The sequence below is a fragment of the Caretta caretta genome, chromosome 6 (assembly GCF_965140235.1).
Source record: "Caretta caretta isolate rCarCar2 chromosome 6, rCarCar1.hap1, whole genome shotgun sequence".
NCBI classification, from domain to species: Eukaryota; Metazoa; Chordata; order Testudines; family Cheloniidae; genus Caretta; species Caretta caretta.
In genome coordinates this window covers 31,611,442-31,628,163 of record NC_134211.1, presented here as the reverse complement: position 1 = coordinate 31,628,163, position 16,722 = coordinate 31,611,442, and the positions used below count along the sequence as shown (strand labels likewise).

Genomic DNA, 16,722 nt, shown 5'->3' with positions numbered 1-16,722 from the left:
GTCAGCTAGCCCAGAAGGATTTACTTCAGGCTCTGTTTGCTGAAGGACATGTGGTATAAACAGTTTATTTTTTTTATCCATTTGGATTTTTCTTCCCAGCAAATGACAACATGACTCTATTTTGCCCATCTTAGCCTGTTTATTTTTAGTAGCTTTTATTTTGCATCTAATTTTGAGGCTTCCTTTCCCACATCTTTTTTTAATTTACATGTTTAATATATATATATATATATATATATATATATATCTTACTGCTCTTCTTCATAGCTATAAACATAATTACAATAAGCTAATAGGCCCACTAAACTGCTCTGGCAAAGGATCATTGGTTTATTGTGAGAATTTACTCCTCTCTAAATGGGAGAGGTGGTGCAACTGTAGGAAGGTAACTTAACTAATGAAGATGAAGGAGAGATTGACTGTTTTTAAGTTTGGGCGCTGGCATGTGCTTCCATTATTTTTAAAGCTAGCTGTTCTTACGAAGGAAGGAGCAATAATCTAGGGAAGGAGTCAAAGATTACACTGAGGCACTGTTATCTAGTAGTTAGAGCATGAGACAAGGAGTCAGGGAACCTGGGTCTTCCTCATGTGACTGCCATTTGCCCTTGGGCAAGCAACTTAACTGCTCTGTCACTGGTAGTTTCTAGGATGAATATGGTAAGTCTGACCACAAGTTTTCTGACGAGAAAACAAACATTGCTTTGTGACCTGTGTGACACACAGCATTTTGGGGGCGCTACCGTAATGTTAATGGCAAAGCTAAACATTGGGGATTGCCATTTTCTTTTAAAAAGGCTATTCTGACCTTTAGATAGGTGTGAGTGCTCATTCTTTTATATTCATTTTCTAAATGGAGGACTTCATTGTGTTGTGCAGTTGTGTTGTGTCTGCCAGTATGTGCTGCTGGATAGTATGGATTCTGGTAGCTTTTAGCATATCTGTGCATGCGAAAAGATCTGATGAACAGATGAAAAGTTAGTGTCATTTGGAGGCAAAGGGTGTCATTTGGAGGCAGAATGGAGGTACTGAATTACCACGGGCTCACAGACTGGAGAAAACTTGGAAGGATGTGTTTTAATCTGCCTGGAACCCTATGAATTTAAACGCTTTGACACCCAGTAATAGCAATATTGGTATGTTAGATGTGTCTCAGTTCTTGACAAGAGGAATTGTTTTCTCCTGTCAAAATTGATGCTAATCATATAACACTAATAATACTTAAAACTAAGTAATTCAAATATCAGGTAAAAAGGGGAGGATTTCCTCCTATGCCGTTCTTCTAGTATTAAAATGGATTTTGTGTTGTGGGAAATATTTGGAATAGGAAGAGCCTGAGTATTAAAGAGTAACCCACATCTGGTGGTTTCTAACCAGTAGGTTTCATAATTTCTACATTGAGCTTTTCCAACATTAAAATAACCCTAAGAATACTGCTCAAAAATTATATCAGACCTGTAGCTTTTCTTATAGTGGACTTTTTCCAGGTATCTTGAGGACCATCGTTAGTAGATATAATGTATTTTACATGATCAGCGCACTCCAATTTATTTGCAAGTTCAGAGAACCTTAGTCTAGTTTTATGGAGTGGAACACAAGCACTTTGCCTAATCCTGGATTGACCTGCAGGTTGTGGTGAATAAAATTTGGATGGATTTTTTTTCCACCAAGACTTTTCCTCTTTATTTAAAAAAACATAAAAAAAATCTTATTGCCATTCTCTGCAGTTCTATGAAATTTATAAAGTCTTAACTCTGAATTGACAGTCATGGTGTTTTATTTACAAATTTCATGTCTGGAATGCATAACCAGTCTTACCAACATGACAGCAGTCAATTTGGCTTCCTGAAATTTCCAAATAACCTGACCTAGAAGATAGAAATTTTGATTTCTATTGAGTTGTCTGATTGGTTTCCTCGTCAACATATTAGAGTTTAAAAATGAAGTAGATAAGAAGCATCTGTTACAAATCATGTCTAGCAACTTTGCAGATGACTGGACGGTGGCTAAAAAGTATTAAGTGGTTGCATATTGCTTATGCTGGAAAAACAAATGAAGGTCTCTGGATTTCAAAGGCTTTGAAGCAGCTCAGCTCTCAAAGGTGTTCTGTTGCTTTTTTTTGGGGGGGGGGGGGCTGTGTACGTTGAATCTAGTGAGTTTATTTTATTAGAAGCATAAGGCTACTCTGTAATCTTCCTCTGAATAAAAGACATTTGGCTGACTGACCTTATTTCTTATTGGGCCACAGGTTGTGTACTGCTTTTTAGAAGTGTTTTTTAAACAAAAACAATTTCTCACATTTTAAAATCCTCCTTTGCAGTTCATGCTTGTGCACAGAATTATAATCTGTGATGATGGGAACAATATGAACAGAGCAGAACAGCCAAAATTAAATTCTTTTGTTTGAGGAAGTGCTGTACCTGAGTAAAATCAAAAATGCATCATGTAGAGATCACATTTTCAAGTGTAATGCGCAAATAACACTTAAAGCAAAACAAAAATTCAGTCTTCGTAATAGCAATTAGGAAAATGCTGCTGCTTATCCCAGGTGTAATCTTTGCTGACAATGAAGTGCAGCCTAGTAAGTCGTATGTATGGCATGAAACACACTAACGGAAATCGTAATTCTTTTATTACAAAAAATGCAACTTTTTTCACCTAACTTTTGCTGTTGGCTACTCAGCATCTTAGACCCAGGTTATTTTGAAGAGCTTGTTACTGCACTCTTCTTCTTCACGTGTACGAAGGCACTGATCAGAATGTGTTTATACCCCAAACCTGGTACAGCCAACAGTGCGTACAAACATGGATCTTGCATGTTAAAAATAGAACTTGAATCAATTAAATGTGGCAAAAGAATAGGTAATGTTAATACCAGGTCGGAGAGTCCCAGCAAATGTTATGTGCGTCTTGGATGAAGACTTGATATTTAGAGGGTGACCCCAAAATATGGGTATCAAAGACGGACGTGGGTGTGAGTTTGCGAAAAGAAGCCGCAGATCAGTATGAAGTATTTAGGGCAGTGAGTATTGGAGAATCTGAAACAAGATCAGCTGCTGTAGTGGTAAACAATGGAGACTTCTGAAAAAGGAGGTAATACTGAGGTACCAGAAAAAAAAGCGGGATGGAAGATGGCTAGAATAATTTAACTTGGAGAGAATCAGTGTGCTCTTCAGGGTTGCAGTCTTCTATGCAGTTAATCCATTCATTTCTGAAAGGTTGTTTAGCAAATGGATTTGTATTAACCGATTTGATGAAACAGCAGGTAATAATCAAACACTTGCATGCACTGGGCTGTGGGGGAAGGAGTAATATGAGGAGAACTAACCTCAAAATACAGCACTCCATGAAATAGGGCCACAAAACAGCATTTCTCTCATCTATATTTAATAGCAGGAGGTTCTCACTTATCCACTTAAGTATCGCTTATGCAACATGGTAAATGAAGGCAAAGCCACTTGGAGAAAAAGGAAGAAGGACCAGATCTAGATAAAGATGGATTAAATACCATAGATGTTGATCGCTAGGTGGCTATAAAGTGTGAATAAAAGCAATGGGTCCAAACAGAATCCTGTGTCATGGTAAGTCAGGAGAACAAGGGTATTTTTTCCCTTCTTCCAACCACAAACCCAGTGACAAGAATGATCAGTGAGATAGGACTCCAGCCATGAGATTGGGGCCCATGCATTCATCTTTTAATGAACATGTTAGATGCCACAGACAAATCCAGCAAGATCAAGATATGTCACTTTACTCAGCGTATAGAACCATTTACAAGATCATTATAGACTTCTAATAAGGTATAGAATGAACACGAGCCTAAACATGAAGTAGCGCTGTCTCTGGAAGAAATAATATCCTGTGGCTTGGTTTGTCAGAATTGGCGGGGGGGGGGGGGGATTGATTTTTTTTTTTAAATCAACAGATATTATAGATGTTTGGTTTTTTTAATTTTCAGTTCTACAAAATTATGGGGGGAACGGGGTCAGGAGAGTCAGACAGAAATTACTGAATGAAAGCAGACATTTATTTCAAAAAGTTAAAACTTTATAAACATAAAAGCACAAATTTTCAACAGCATATCTCAAAACATACAAATATCTTGAAATCAAAGTGAGTTCTCAAGCAACATTTTTCTTACTTTGCCTGTCTGTAAACTCAGATGATTATCAATGGAAATATTTGTCATTGGTATTTGTTTGTATGGTGAAATCAACATTTATCAATAAAGATATAATCCTTCCAAGACCACCTATATGTTGCTGATACTAAAAAAGGAAATGGCAAATTGATCAGACACGTTCTGAAGAACCAGCGAGGAGTGATGGGGAAAATAGATGACACATGGCAAGGGCAGAGTTACTTTCTTCTAACATTGAATATGGAACTTTTTATTAGAAATCAGGAAAACTGTTTTATTCTGAAAGCTGTTTCTTTCTCTCTCTGCTTCTGCTGAGAACCTTCTCCAAGACCTGTCCCTGTCTGGCTTCCTGTTTTTGTTCTAAAGAAACACTGCACGTCGTCCTAGAAGTCATCTTATTCAAAGAATGAAAAACTTCTTCTGTTGCTGAGAACTGATTATATACCCCAACCAATTAAGGAAATATATATAGTTAGGGGCCAATCACGCAACCTGCCACGTAAGTGTAATTGCTGTGGATTCTGTCTGGAGTCATGAAAGGGAAATGTTTGAGATTGTACCTAGTATGGGAAGTGTGAAATTGGTGGTACAGCTAGAAGTGCAATGGCAGCAGGAACAAAAATGAGCGGTAATAGTTAAAAACATGTATGAAGAGGGAAGTGGAGGGCAGAAAAGAAAGGTTCTAGGTAAAAACAGAATAGGATCTGAGATGGATAAATCATCAGATTAGGTTCCAGTCAACACTCTAAGGGTATGTCTACACTACGGAATAAGGTCGAATTTATAGAAGTCGGTTTTTTAGAAATCGGTTTTATATATTCGAGTGTGTGTGTCCCCACAGAAAATGCTCTAAGTGCATTAACTCGGCGGAGCGCTTCCACAGTACCGAGGCTAGAGTCGACTTCCGGAGTGTTGCACTGTGGGTAGCTATCCCACAGTTCCCGCAGTCTCCGCTGCCCATTGGAATTCTGGGTTGAGATCCCAATGCCTGATGGGGCTAAAACATTGTCGCGGGTGGTTCTGGGTACATATCGTCAGGCCCCCGTTCCCTCCCTCCCTCCGTGAAAGCAAGGGCAGACAATCATTTCGTGCCTTTTTTCCTGAGTTACCTGTGCAGATGCCATACCACTGCAAGCATGGAGCCCGCTCAGGTAACCGTCACCCTATGTCTCCTGGGTGCTGGCAGACGCGGTACGGCATTGCTACACAGTAGCAGCAACCCCTTGCCTTGTGGCAGCAGACGGTACAGTACGACTGGTAGCCGTCATCGTCGTGTCCGAGGTGCTCCTGGCCACGTCGGCTGGGAGCGCCTGGGCAGACATGGGTGCAGGGACTAAATTTGGAGTGACTTGACCAGGTCATTCTCTTTAGTCCTGCCTGCAGTCAGTCCTATTGAACCGTCTTATGGTGAGCGGGCAGGCGATACGGACTGCTAGCAGTCGTACTGTACCATCTTCTGCCGAGCAGCCATGAGATGTGGATGGCATGCAGTCCTTCTGCACCGTCTGCTGCCAGCCAAAGATGTAAAAGATAGATGGAGTGGATCAAAACAAGAAATAGACCAGATTTGTTTTGTACTCATTTGCTTCCCCCCCTCCCCTGTCTAGGGGACTCATTCTTCTAGATCACACTGCAGTCACTCACAGAGAAGGTGCAGCGAGGTAAGTCTAGCCATATGTCAATCAGAGGCCAGGCTAACCTTCTTGTTCCAATAAGGACAATAACTTAGGTGCACCATTTCTTATTGGAACCCTCCGTGAAGTCCTGCCTAAAATACTCCTTGATGTAAAGCCACCCCCTTTGTTGATTTTAGCTCCCTGAAGCCAACCCTGTAAGCGCCCCTCCCGGCGTCAGAGCAATGGCAAACAATCGGGCATCTGAGAGTGCTGTCCAGAGCAGTCACAATGGAGCACTCTGATGGGGCTAAAACATTGTCGCGGGTGGTTCTGGGTACGTATCGTCAGGCCCCCGTTCCCTCCCTCCCTCCGTGAAAGCAAGGGCAGACAATCATTTCGCGCCTTTTTTCCTGAGTTACCTGTGCAGACGCCATACCACGGCAAGCATGGAGCCCGCTCAGGTAACCGTCACCCTATGTCTCCTGGGTGCTGGCAGACGCGGTACGGCTTTGCTGCACAGTAGCAGCAACCCATTGCCTTCTGGCAGCAGACGGTGCAATACGATTGGTAGTCGTCCTCGTCGTGTCCGAGGTGCTCCTGGCCACGTCGGCTGGGAGCGCCTGGGCAGACATGGGCGCAGGGACTAAATTTGGAGTGACTTGACCAGGTCATTCTCTTTAGTCCTGCAGTCTTTTGCAGACTATTGAACCGTCTTATGGTGAGCGGGCAGGCGATACGGACTGCTAGCAGTCGTACTGTACCATCTTCTGCCAGGCAGGCAAGAGATGAGGATTGCTAGCAGTCGTATTGTACCATCTTCTGCCAGGCAGGCAAGAGATGGGGATGCCTAGCAGTCGTACTGTACCATCTTCTGCCGAGCAGCCATGAGATGTGGATGGCATGCAGTCCTTCTGCACCGTCTGCTGCCAGCCAAAGATGTAAAAGATAGATGGAGTGGGTCAAAACAAGAAATAGACCAGATTTGTTTTGTACTCATTTGCCTCCTCCCCTGTCTAGGGGACTCATTCCTCTAGGTCACACTGCAGTCACTCACAGAGAAGGTGCAGCGAGGTAAATCTAGCCATGTATCAATCAGAGGCCAGGCTAACCACCTTGTTCCAATAAGAACGATAACTTAGGTGCACCATTTCTTATTGGAACCCTCCGTGAAGTCCTGCCTGAAATACTTCTTGATGTACAGGCACCCCCTTTGTTGATTTTAGCTCCCTGAAGCCAACCCTGTAAGCCGTGTCGTCAGTCGCCCCTCCCTCCGTCAGAGCAACGGCAGACAATCGTTCCGCGCCTTTTTTCTGTGCGGACGCCATACCAAGGCAAGCATGGAGGCCGCTCAGCTCACTTTGGCAATTAGGAGCACATTAAACACCACACGCATTATCCAGCAGTATATGCAGCACCAGAACCGGGCAAAGCGATACCGGGCGAGGAGGCGACGTCAGCGCGGTCACGTGAGTGATCAGGACATGGACACAGATTTCTCTGAAAGCATGGGCCCTGCCAATGCATGCATCATGGTGCTAATGGGGTAGGTTCATGCTGTGGAACGCCGATTCTGGGCTCGGGAAACAAGCACAGACTGGTGGGACCGCATAGTGTTGCAGGTCTGGGACGATTCCCAGTGGCTGCGAAACTTTCGCATGCGTAAGGGCACTTTCATGGAACTTTGTGACTTGCTTTCCCCTGCCCTGAGGCGCATGAATACCAAGATGAGAGCAGCCCTCACAGTTGAGAAGCGAGTGGCGATAGCCCTGTGGAAGCTTGCAACGCCAGACAGCTACCGGTCAGTTGGGAATCAATTTGGAGTGGGCAAATCTACTGTGGGGGCTGCTGTGATGCAAGTAGCCCACGCAATCAAAGATCTGCTGATATCAAGGGTAGTGACCCTGGGAAATGTGCAGGTCATAGTGGATGGCTTTGCTGCAATGGGATTCTCTAACTGTGGTGGGGCTATAGACGGAACCCATATCCCTATCTTGGCACCGGAGCACCAAGCCGCCGAGTACATAAACCGCAAGGGGCACTTTTCGATAGTGCTGCAAGCTCTGGTGGATCACAAGGGAAGTTTCACCAACATTAACGTGGGATGGCCGGGAAAGGTGCATGATGCTCGCATCTTCAGGAACTCTGGTCTGTTTCAAAAGCTGCAGGAAGGGACTTTATTCCCAGACCAGAAAATAACTGTTGGGGATGTTGAAATGCCTATATGTATCCTTGGGGACCCAGCCTACCCCTTAATGCCATGGCTCATGAAGCCGTACACAGGCAGCCTGGACAGTAGTCAGGAGCTGTTCAACTACAGGCTGAGCAAGTGCAGAATGGTGGTAGAATGTGCATTTGGACGTTTAAAGGCGCGCTGGCGCACTTTACTGACTCGCTTAGACCTCAGCGAAACCAATATTCCCACTGTTATTACTGCTTGCTGTGTGCTCCACAATATCTGTGAGAGTAAGGGGGAGACGTTTATGGCGGGGTGGGAGGTTGAGGCAAATCGCCTGGCTGCTGGTTACACGCAGCCAGACACCAGGGCGGTTAGAAGAGCACAGGAGGGCGCGGTACGCATCAGAGAAGCTTTGAAAACCAGTTTCATGACTGGCCAGGCTACGGTGTGAAAGTTCTGTTTGTTTCTCCTTGATGAAACCCCCCGCCCCTTGGTTCACTCTACTTCCCTGTAAGCTAACCACCCTCGCCTCCTCCCTTCAATCACCGCTTGCAGAGGCAATAAAGTCATTGTTGCTTCACATTCATGCATTCTTTATTCATTCATCACACAAATAGGGGGATGACTACCAAGGTAGCCCAGGAGGGGTGGTGGAGGAGGGAAGGAAAATGCCACACAGCACTTTAAGCACAGCACTTTAAAAGTTTACAACTTTAAAATTTATTGAATGACAGCCTTCTTTTTTTTGGGCAATCCTCTGTGGTGGAGTGGCTGGTTGGCCGGAGGCCCCCCCACCGCGTTCTTGGGTGTCTGGGTGTGGAGGCTATGGAACTTGGGGAGGAGGGCGGTTGGTTACAGAGGGGCAGCACTGGCAGTCTGTGCTCGAGCTGCCTTTGCTGCAGCTCAACCATACACTGGAGCATACTGGTTTGGTCCTGCAGCAGCCTCAGCATTGAATCCTGCCTCCTCTCATCACGCTGCCGCCACATTTGAGCTTCAGCCCTGTCTTCAGCCCGCCACTTACTCTCTTCAGCCCTCCACCTCTCCTCCCGGTCATTTTGTGCTTTCCTGCACTCTGACATTATTTGCCTCCACGCATTCGTCTGTGCTCTGTCAGTGTGGGACGACAGCATGAGCTCGGAGAACATTTCATCGCGAGTGCGTTTTTTTTTCTTTCTAAGCTTCACTAGCCTCTGGAAGGAGAAGATCCTGTGATCATTGAAACACATGCAGCTGGTGGAGAAAAAAAAAGGGACAGCGGTATTTAAAAAGACACATTTTATAAAACAGTGGCTACACTCTTTCAGGGTAAACCTTGCTGTTAACATTACATACATAGCACATGTGCTTTCATTACAAGGTCGCATTTTGCCTCCTCCCACCGCGTGACTACCCCCTCAACCTTCCCCCCTCCCTGTGGCGAACAGCAGGGAACATTTCTGTTTAGCCACAGGCAAACAGCCCAGCAGGAATGGGCTCCTCTGAGTGTCCCCTGAAAAAAAGCACTCTATTTCAACCAGGTGACCATGAATTATATCTCACTCTCCTGAGGATAACACAGAGAGATAAAGAACGGATGTTGTTTGAATGCCAGCAAACATACACTGCAATGCTTTGTTCTACAATGATTCCCGAGTGCGTGTTACTGGCCTGGAGTGGTAAAGTGTCCTACCATGAAGGACGCAATAAGGCTGCCCTCCCCAGAAACCTTTTGCAAAGGCTTTGGGACTACATCTAGGAGAACCGCAAATGCCAGGGCAAAGTAATCCTTTCACATGCTTGCTTTTAAACCACGTATAGTATTTTAAAAGGTACACTCACCAGAGGTCCCTTCTCCGCCTGCTGGGTCCAGGAGGCAGCCTTGGGTGGGTTCGGGGGGTACTGGCTCCAGGTCTAGGGTGAGAAACAGTTCCTGGCTGTCGGGAAAACTGGTTTCTCCGCTTGCTTGCTGTGAGCTATCTACAACCTCCTCCTCATCATCATCTTCTTCGTCCCCCAAACCTGCTTCCGTATTGCCTCCATCTCCATTGAAGGAGTCAAACAACACGGCGGGGGTAGTGGTGGCTGAACCCCCTAAAATGGCATGCAGCTCATCATAGAAGCAGCATGTTTGGGGCTCTGACCCAGAGCGGCTGTTCGCCTCTCTGGTTTTCTGGTAGGCTTGCCTCAGCTCCTTCAGTTTCACGCGGCACTGCTTCGGGTCCCTGTTATGACCTCTGTCCTTCATGCCCTGGGAGATTTTCACGAAGGTTTTGGCATTTCGAAAACTTGAACGGAGTTCTGATAGCACGGATTCCTCTCCCCAAACAGCGATCAGATCCCGTACCTCCCGTTCGGTCCATGCTGGAGCTCTTTTGCGATTCTGGGACTCCATCATGGTCACCTGTGCTGATGAGCTCTGCATGGTCACCTGCAGCTTGCCACGCTGGCCAAACAGGAAATGAGATTCAAAAGTTCGCGGTTCTTTTCCTGTCTACCTGGCCAGTGCATCTGAGTTGAGAGTGCTGTCCAGAGCGGTCATAATGGAGCACTCTGGGATAGCTCCCGGAGGCCAATACCATCAAATTGTGTCCACAGTACCCCAAATTCGAGCCGGCAACGTCGATTTAAGTGCTAATCCACTTGTCAGGGGTGGAGTAAGGAAATCGATTTTAAGAGCCCTTTAAGTCGAAATAAAGGGCTTCATTGTGTGGACGGGTGCAGGTTTACATTGATTTAACGCTGCTAAATTCGACCTAAAGTCCTAGTGTAGACCAGGGCTTAAGCAGCAGTTCTCAACCAGGGATCTGGGGCCACCTGGGGGGCTTTGAGCAGGTTTCAGGGGATCTGCCAAAATAAACCAGAGAGCAGGGCCAGCGTTAGACTCACTGGGACCCAGTGCAGGAAGCTGAAGCCCGAGCCCCCCGCTGCCTGGGGCTGAAGCCGAAGCCTGAGCAACTTAATTTTGCAGGGCCCCCTGTGGCGCAGGGCCCCCTGTGGCACAGTGCCCTGGATAATTGCCCTGCTTGCTACCCCTTAACGCCAGCCCTGGCTTTTAATCTACTGGATTTGCAGAAAAACAGTTGTGGCACAGGTGGGCTGTGGAGTTTTTATAATAGGGTGGGGGGTGCTCAGAAGGAAATGGTTGAGAACCCCTGCCCTAAAGCTCAGCTGCTTCAAATCTTGTGGGATTGCACATTTCGGAGAACAGTCATTCTTGGGGTGCTTGGCTGAAAAGATGACTCTAAAATATTATCCATATCTCTTCAATGCTGCAGAAAGGGTCAGGCTGAACAATTAGATGAGTTCTTAGTTGAATGAAATTAGTTTTGCCCATTCCCAAAGGAAATGGAGAAGTTAACATTTCTCATAACAGTGAGTTGTATTTTATGGATATATACTCCTGTGTTGTACAATCAAGGTCATTTTGTAGTCTGCAGGGATATAGTATTGAGGCTGGACTCCTCTTTAAAGCTTCAATGCTTTTAAGTTCCGAGGTGCTGCCGATATGTTGCAGTTGTCTTCTAGGCATATGACTGTTTAAAACAATTAGGAAAAACTTTTTCAACTTTGGGGGTGGATTTGGGAGGGAGGGATAAAAGAAGAGACTGAATCATGGAAACTATTTAGGTTTAATTTTGGATTTAAATGCAATAAGAAGACTGCTCAACAGTTAGTAAGATTAAAATCTGTTGCACTGCCTGTGGGTTGGTGTTCAATTTTCATGTGGTATTCGTGAAAGCTGTGTATTTTATCTGTGTGCTGTAGCATCTCTTGAGAAAGTCATCAAAGTATAGAATCTCTTACCCCCCTCCCCCGCAAAAAAAAGTCCTTGTACGAGCAGTGCATTATTAATAAAGTAATCCATTAGATCTGGTGATAAAGGGTCACGGCACAGTCTGAAATATCTGTTTTTAAATGGTTAAGAAGTTATCATGGTTGGAGGATTAATTGATTCCACTTGGGAGGCTTTTTTAGGTTTTCAGAGTTCACCTTTAAACACATTTCCCTATTTGTAAATGTCTGTTTCCTATTCGAAGTTTTTTGTTTAATCTAGGTCAAATAATTAAGCTTAAAACAACATTAGGCTTTCATCAGAAGTAACTGAACAACTATGAAAGGTAAAAAAATGCTTGCAGCACTAGTGTTAAGTGCATCTTTAAACCATTTTATCCTAGGTTACGAATATGAAAGTTCATGGCAAATAAAATATTTGAAATCCATCCAAATCAGAGTAATGGTATCAAAAAAAAGTTAAGCGTGGTGTTCTAAGAATAGAAAATACATAGCAGTTAGCAATATCTGCAGAACTGTAAAGCTCTAATGGGGCTGTGTGTTTTTAAAATTGTGCTGAATTGTTATCGTTTAGTGTATTGTGAAGTTTTAAACAGTACAAAAATCACTGCCCCCAACTCCAGTCATGTGGGTGAACTGTCCACAGGGAGTGACTTTTTCAGTGACTGTAGCACCTATTCACCAATAATTTTGGGAGTGGCTGGAGGGACTTGTCTATTTTTTGTTATTTTGTTTGCTATTAGATTAGCATATTTCAGCCGATAGATGGTTTGTGAACAATCCACTGTAGCTATTTTGATAGTTCTCCAATGCATGGTTTATCTTTCCTGTTCCCTGACAGGATGACCCTCAAGCCCAATAGAGTTTTCAAGACTGTTTGTTGGCTGCTGCTTCACAAATGGATGGTATGTTCTTTGGGGCAGAGATTGTCTTTTTATTCTGTTTGTACAGCATCTAGCACAATGGAGTTCTGTGCCATGACCAGGGCTCCCGCACACTATGATGATACAATTAATAATAAATATATTTACACAAGTAGACACACAACTTCCTTCTGCTATAAATGTTCTTGCAAAAAAAAAAAATCATAGAATGGGCATCAAAGAGGATCACAGGTAGTGGTGAATGAATTTACATTTTTTGTTTAAATGACCATTTGTGTATTTTCTACTGAACTCATTGATCAAATTCCCTCGTGTTTACAAAACTAGAGGAATACTTGGTTGATACAACTACTGGTTTTAACAGTTCTACTCTTTTTTCTAAAAGAAAAACATTTAGGGTTGTTCATGGGTGAAGAGAACTTGAACCAAAACTAAACAATAAAAACTCCTTCACTAATGTAAACATATATTTGGGTCAAGGCCAGAGATGCTCCTAGGTGGTTCATTATGGCTATGAGATAGAAATGTATTCCGGCGGACTGTATTTCTAATAAATAAAAAAGCATAATGAGACTGTAACTGGGAAGGAAGACAAAAGCAGCCATGCTTTAAATTGTTAATGATGGTACCAGTGGCTGCAGCTTTACCACAGCTGTTTAAATTGATCTGCTCGTGAAAATGTTTTGTTTTGGCACTTTCGCTTCATGTGCGACCCTTTCAAAGGGACCCCTGGAAGCTTTTCAAAGGGGAATTGTGATCTCTTTCTAAATGGGATTTAGAGCACCAGAGTTCCGATATTTTGGATTATTTAAGCATACAAGTGTGTTCTCTTTTTTGTAATACTTTTGACAGGTAACAGTTGTTTTCCCTTCATTCCTTTCTCCCTCCCCCCCCCCATACCCATTTACAAATTATTAATGCCTTATTCTAAAGAGTATTTCTTTGGCTTCAGCATCACCCTGCTATCCAGTCTCTCCTTTTTCTGACACTATCATGCTTAATAAGAAAAGCAAAATAGTACTGCTTAAACTTGACAGAAATTACTGGTTGTCCTTTATTTCTCGAGTGCCTGGTTAGAGATTGTACTATAAAATGTGTGCCTTTATTTTAGTATTTTATTATGTATTATTTGCCAAGACCCCCTTGTGCTAGGTGCTGCACAAACATAGAACAAAAAGAGATGTTTGGAGTTTACCACCAGTTTATTTCTATATTTGGGTCTACCTTTTAGGTGATTAACCCACTTCAACATCTTTTCATATGTAGACCATGCAATCGCATTCAGAAGTGATGGGTAGAGTCTCAAGATGACAAAATCCCACTAGCAAGTTGAGATGAATGTTGCTTTTATTTATTTTATTTTTACCAATTTATTGTCCGAAGCAAATCGTGTGTGTTCAAGTAGTTTCCAAAAGGTAGCCTGCTCAGGTCTGGAGAGCTTCACTGTTTTATCCACTGCATACAAAGTTACTGTCGCCACCTCGAGGAACTTACACTGTGTACACAAATATATTTGGAAACATAAATAAAGACTGCTGTGTGGGCCCATTATGGCATTGGAAATGTTGAAGACACTTACTATATGTCTGAGTGGATGGGCTGGGTCTGGTGTGCTTTAGGTGATCTTGGCAACTCAGTTTCTGCATAATGTTTACACCTGAGGATATTTAACATTCTTCAGAATCCATTATATATTCATTTTTATCCTCCTTTGTGGAGAATGACTTTTGTAAGTACCCTGCTATGGATATGAAAGGCTGTACTAGGCATCATCACAAACCCTTTGACCTCCCTGCATAGACTGGAGCTCTGTTTTTGAAAGGACTCCTTTATATCTGTTTTTATTCCATGCCCTTCCATTCATTTGCCTATACAAAGCAATAAAGGGTAAAACTAAAGTAACATAAATTGGTCTGTCTTCCTGAATCCATGTCTCACTAATGTACCCAGATTAACTCAACTGTAAATTGTCTCCTTTGGATGTCGTGTCTTGCTAAAAGTTTCTTATATGATTCATGATTTGGATTGCTTTTAACAGCTATTGGCTAAGCAATATGGTAAATGTACAAGGTGATGCAATTGGCATTAGTGAGAGGATGCACAGGAGCATGTAATGCAGTCAATACTACATTAACTACTGATGCCCAATTACAGAAACTGGAAGAGTGGCTTTTAGGAGCATTAGGACTTGCAGAAGAGCTGAGATCACCTGCCGCTCCTTGCCTAAAAGCTTCACCCTTTATGCGCTGGGATCAAAGTAAACATTCAGTTGCTGCTTTATCATGTATAGTAACGAAGGTGGGTTTTTTTCCAAAGAAGTGTCACAGTGATCCTTTTAACACATGGAAATTCGAATTTCCATATTTCAAGATTCTCTTTCCATCTCCTGAGGCAAGATTTTATTTAAATAAAAACTCTCTAACCACGTCTGTACTTACTGGTTCTGTTTCTCTACATCCTACTCCTTTAGCCATTTTCATTTAAAGAAACAATTTAAGTGCAGTTTAGAGTGTCCTATTTCAGTGAGTCAGACAGAACAGGACTCTATTTTCCTCCCTCCCCCTCCGTCTCCTGTCCTTTCTCTAATCTGTACATGATTGAGACCTCAGCTGGCTTACGCTCTAGAAAAGCGTTCTAAAATACAGCCAGACACTCTATAAAACAGGATATTTGAGTGTGACCTCTTAGCAGTCCATGTTCAAATTAAGCACATATTGTTTCCACCACTGCTTTTGAAATCCAATTCAATAGTTTGAATGATTATAGGCCCACGTTGTGCTTTAAATGCAGCGTGCAGGTCTCCTATACTAAGTTTAGTATCGCTGCCGTTTCTAACTAATTTAAAGTGAGCGGTGTTACTGCTGTATCACAGTATTAGCAAGCCACAAAGTTCTTGTTGACTTTGAGACGAGGGGGTGGGGGAGGGAGGAGAGGGGAAAGCTGTAAGGACACTTAAATATTTTAATATAAAAGAAAGCTACTAGGTGGCTTCCCGCTTTTTTTTTTTATCCTCATTGATTCTCATCTTCCAGTTAGGGTACTTCGCATATCCTAGTGCTTTTCTTCCTCAAAACGTTTTAAGAATATTAAACCTTTCTTCCCAAAATGCAACATATTAGACCCATTTTACAGTTGTGAAGCCGGGACACGCCGAGGTTTGGGGACTTGCCGAAGCCCAGAGAGAAGGAGTTGGTTTTACAAAGGCTGCTAGAGTGCCTGTGCTAATTTGGCCCTAACTCGGGGGGCCTGATCTTTCCGTGCACATCCCTTGTCCACCCTGCTCAGCGGAGTGAGGGCTGCTCAGACCGCAGGAATGGTTGAGCTGAACAGAGGTGGGAGGTGGGAGCAGTGCTGGCTGCACCCTCCCACTCACTGGCCAGATGCACTGGGGTGAGGGTGGGGGGGGCACTCCATGAAAAAGGATAGAAGAACCTTACTAGCCCAGGCAGGAAAGGAATAACCATTGTCACAACGCTCCTGGGCATCTGGTGCGGGCTGTGCCAGCGTCATGCTGACTGCTCCTTTCTCTGGGATGGCTACAGAGCAGCGTTCGAACCCTGTGTGCTTAAGCAGGTGCTCCTCAGTTTTGCTTTCTGTGGCCTTATGGGATATGTCGACACTATATTCTAACCTGGGATTACAGTTGCTGGACCTAGGTCTCGCTGCCATGGCAATGAGTCCATACTGTACTATGCAGACCTTTTGACTTGGCTTTGCGGCCTGAGTTGTGTCCACACTGCAAAATGACAGGGCTTGGCCCTATATTGCACAGGAAGTCTGGCTCTGACCCGCTCCCTAGCAGGATCCTAGGACCCGGTCCTGTGGGCTCGCTGACCTGAGTCAGGCTGATTTGCGTATAGACGGAAGGGGAGGTTGGGCTCAAACCTGAGTCAGTGCCACGGCTTAGTGTTCGGTGTAGACATACCCATAAAAGTTAGATCCAACTGATAATAAAAGCCCTCCTTTCAGAAAAGAAAAAAAACCTCTGCCACGGTTACGGTGCAATGCTCTAACCTGTTGCTTCTTGCTTTTGTGAGCAGAAAAACTGTTGACCATCTTAGAAAGCAACGTGGAATCCTAAGGCGGCTCCCACAACACCATTTTGTTTGTTGATGGGGCCTAAAACTTCTTGAT

At 43.8% G+C, this 16,722-nt stretch overlaps 1 protein-coding gene across 4 annotated transcripts in view; it reads left to right on the top strand.

Annotated features, from left to right (window-relative positions):
- The window catches only part of LMO1 (LIM domain only 1), an 89,413-nt gene that overhangs the window by 7,864 nt on the left and 64,827 nt on the right, over positions 1 to 16,722 (top strand). The window lies entirely within an intron of this gene.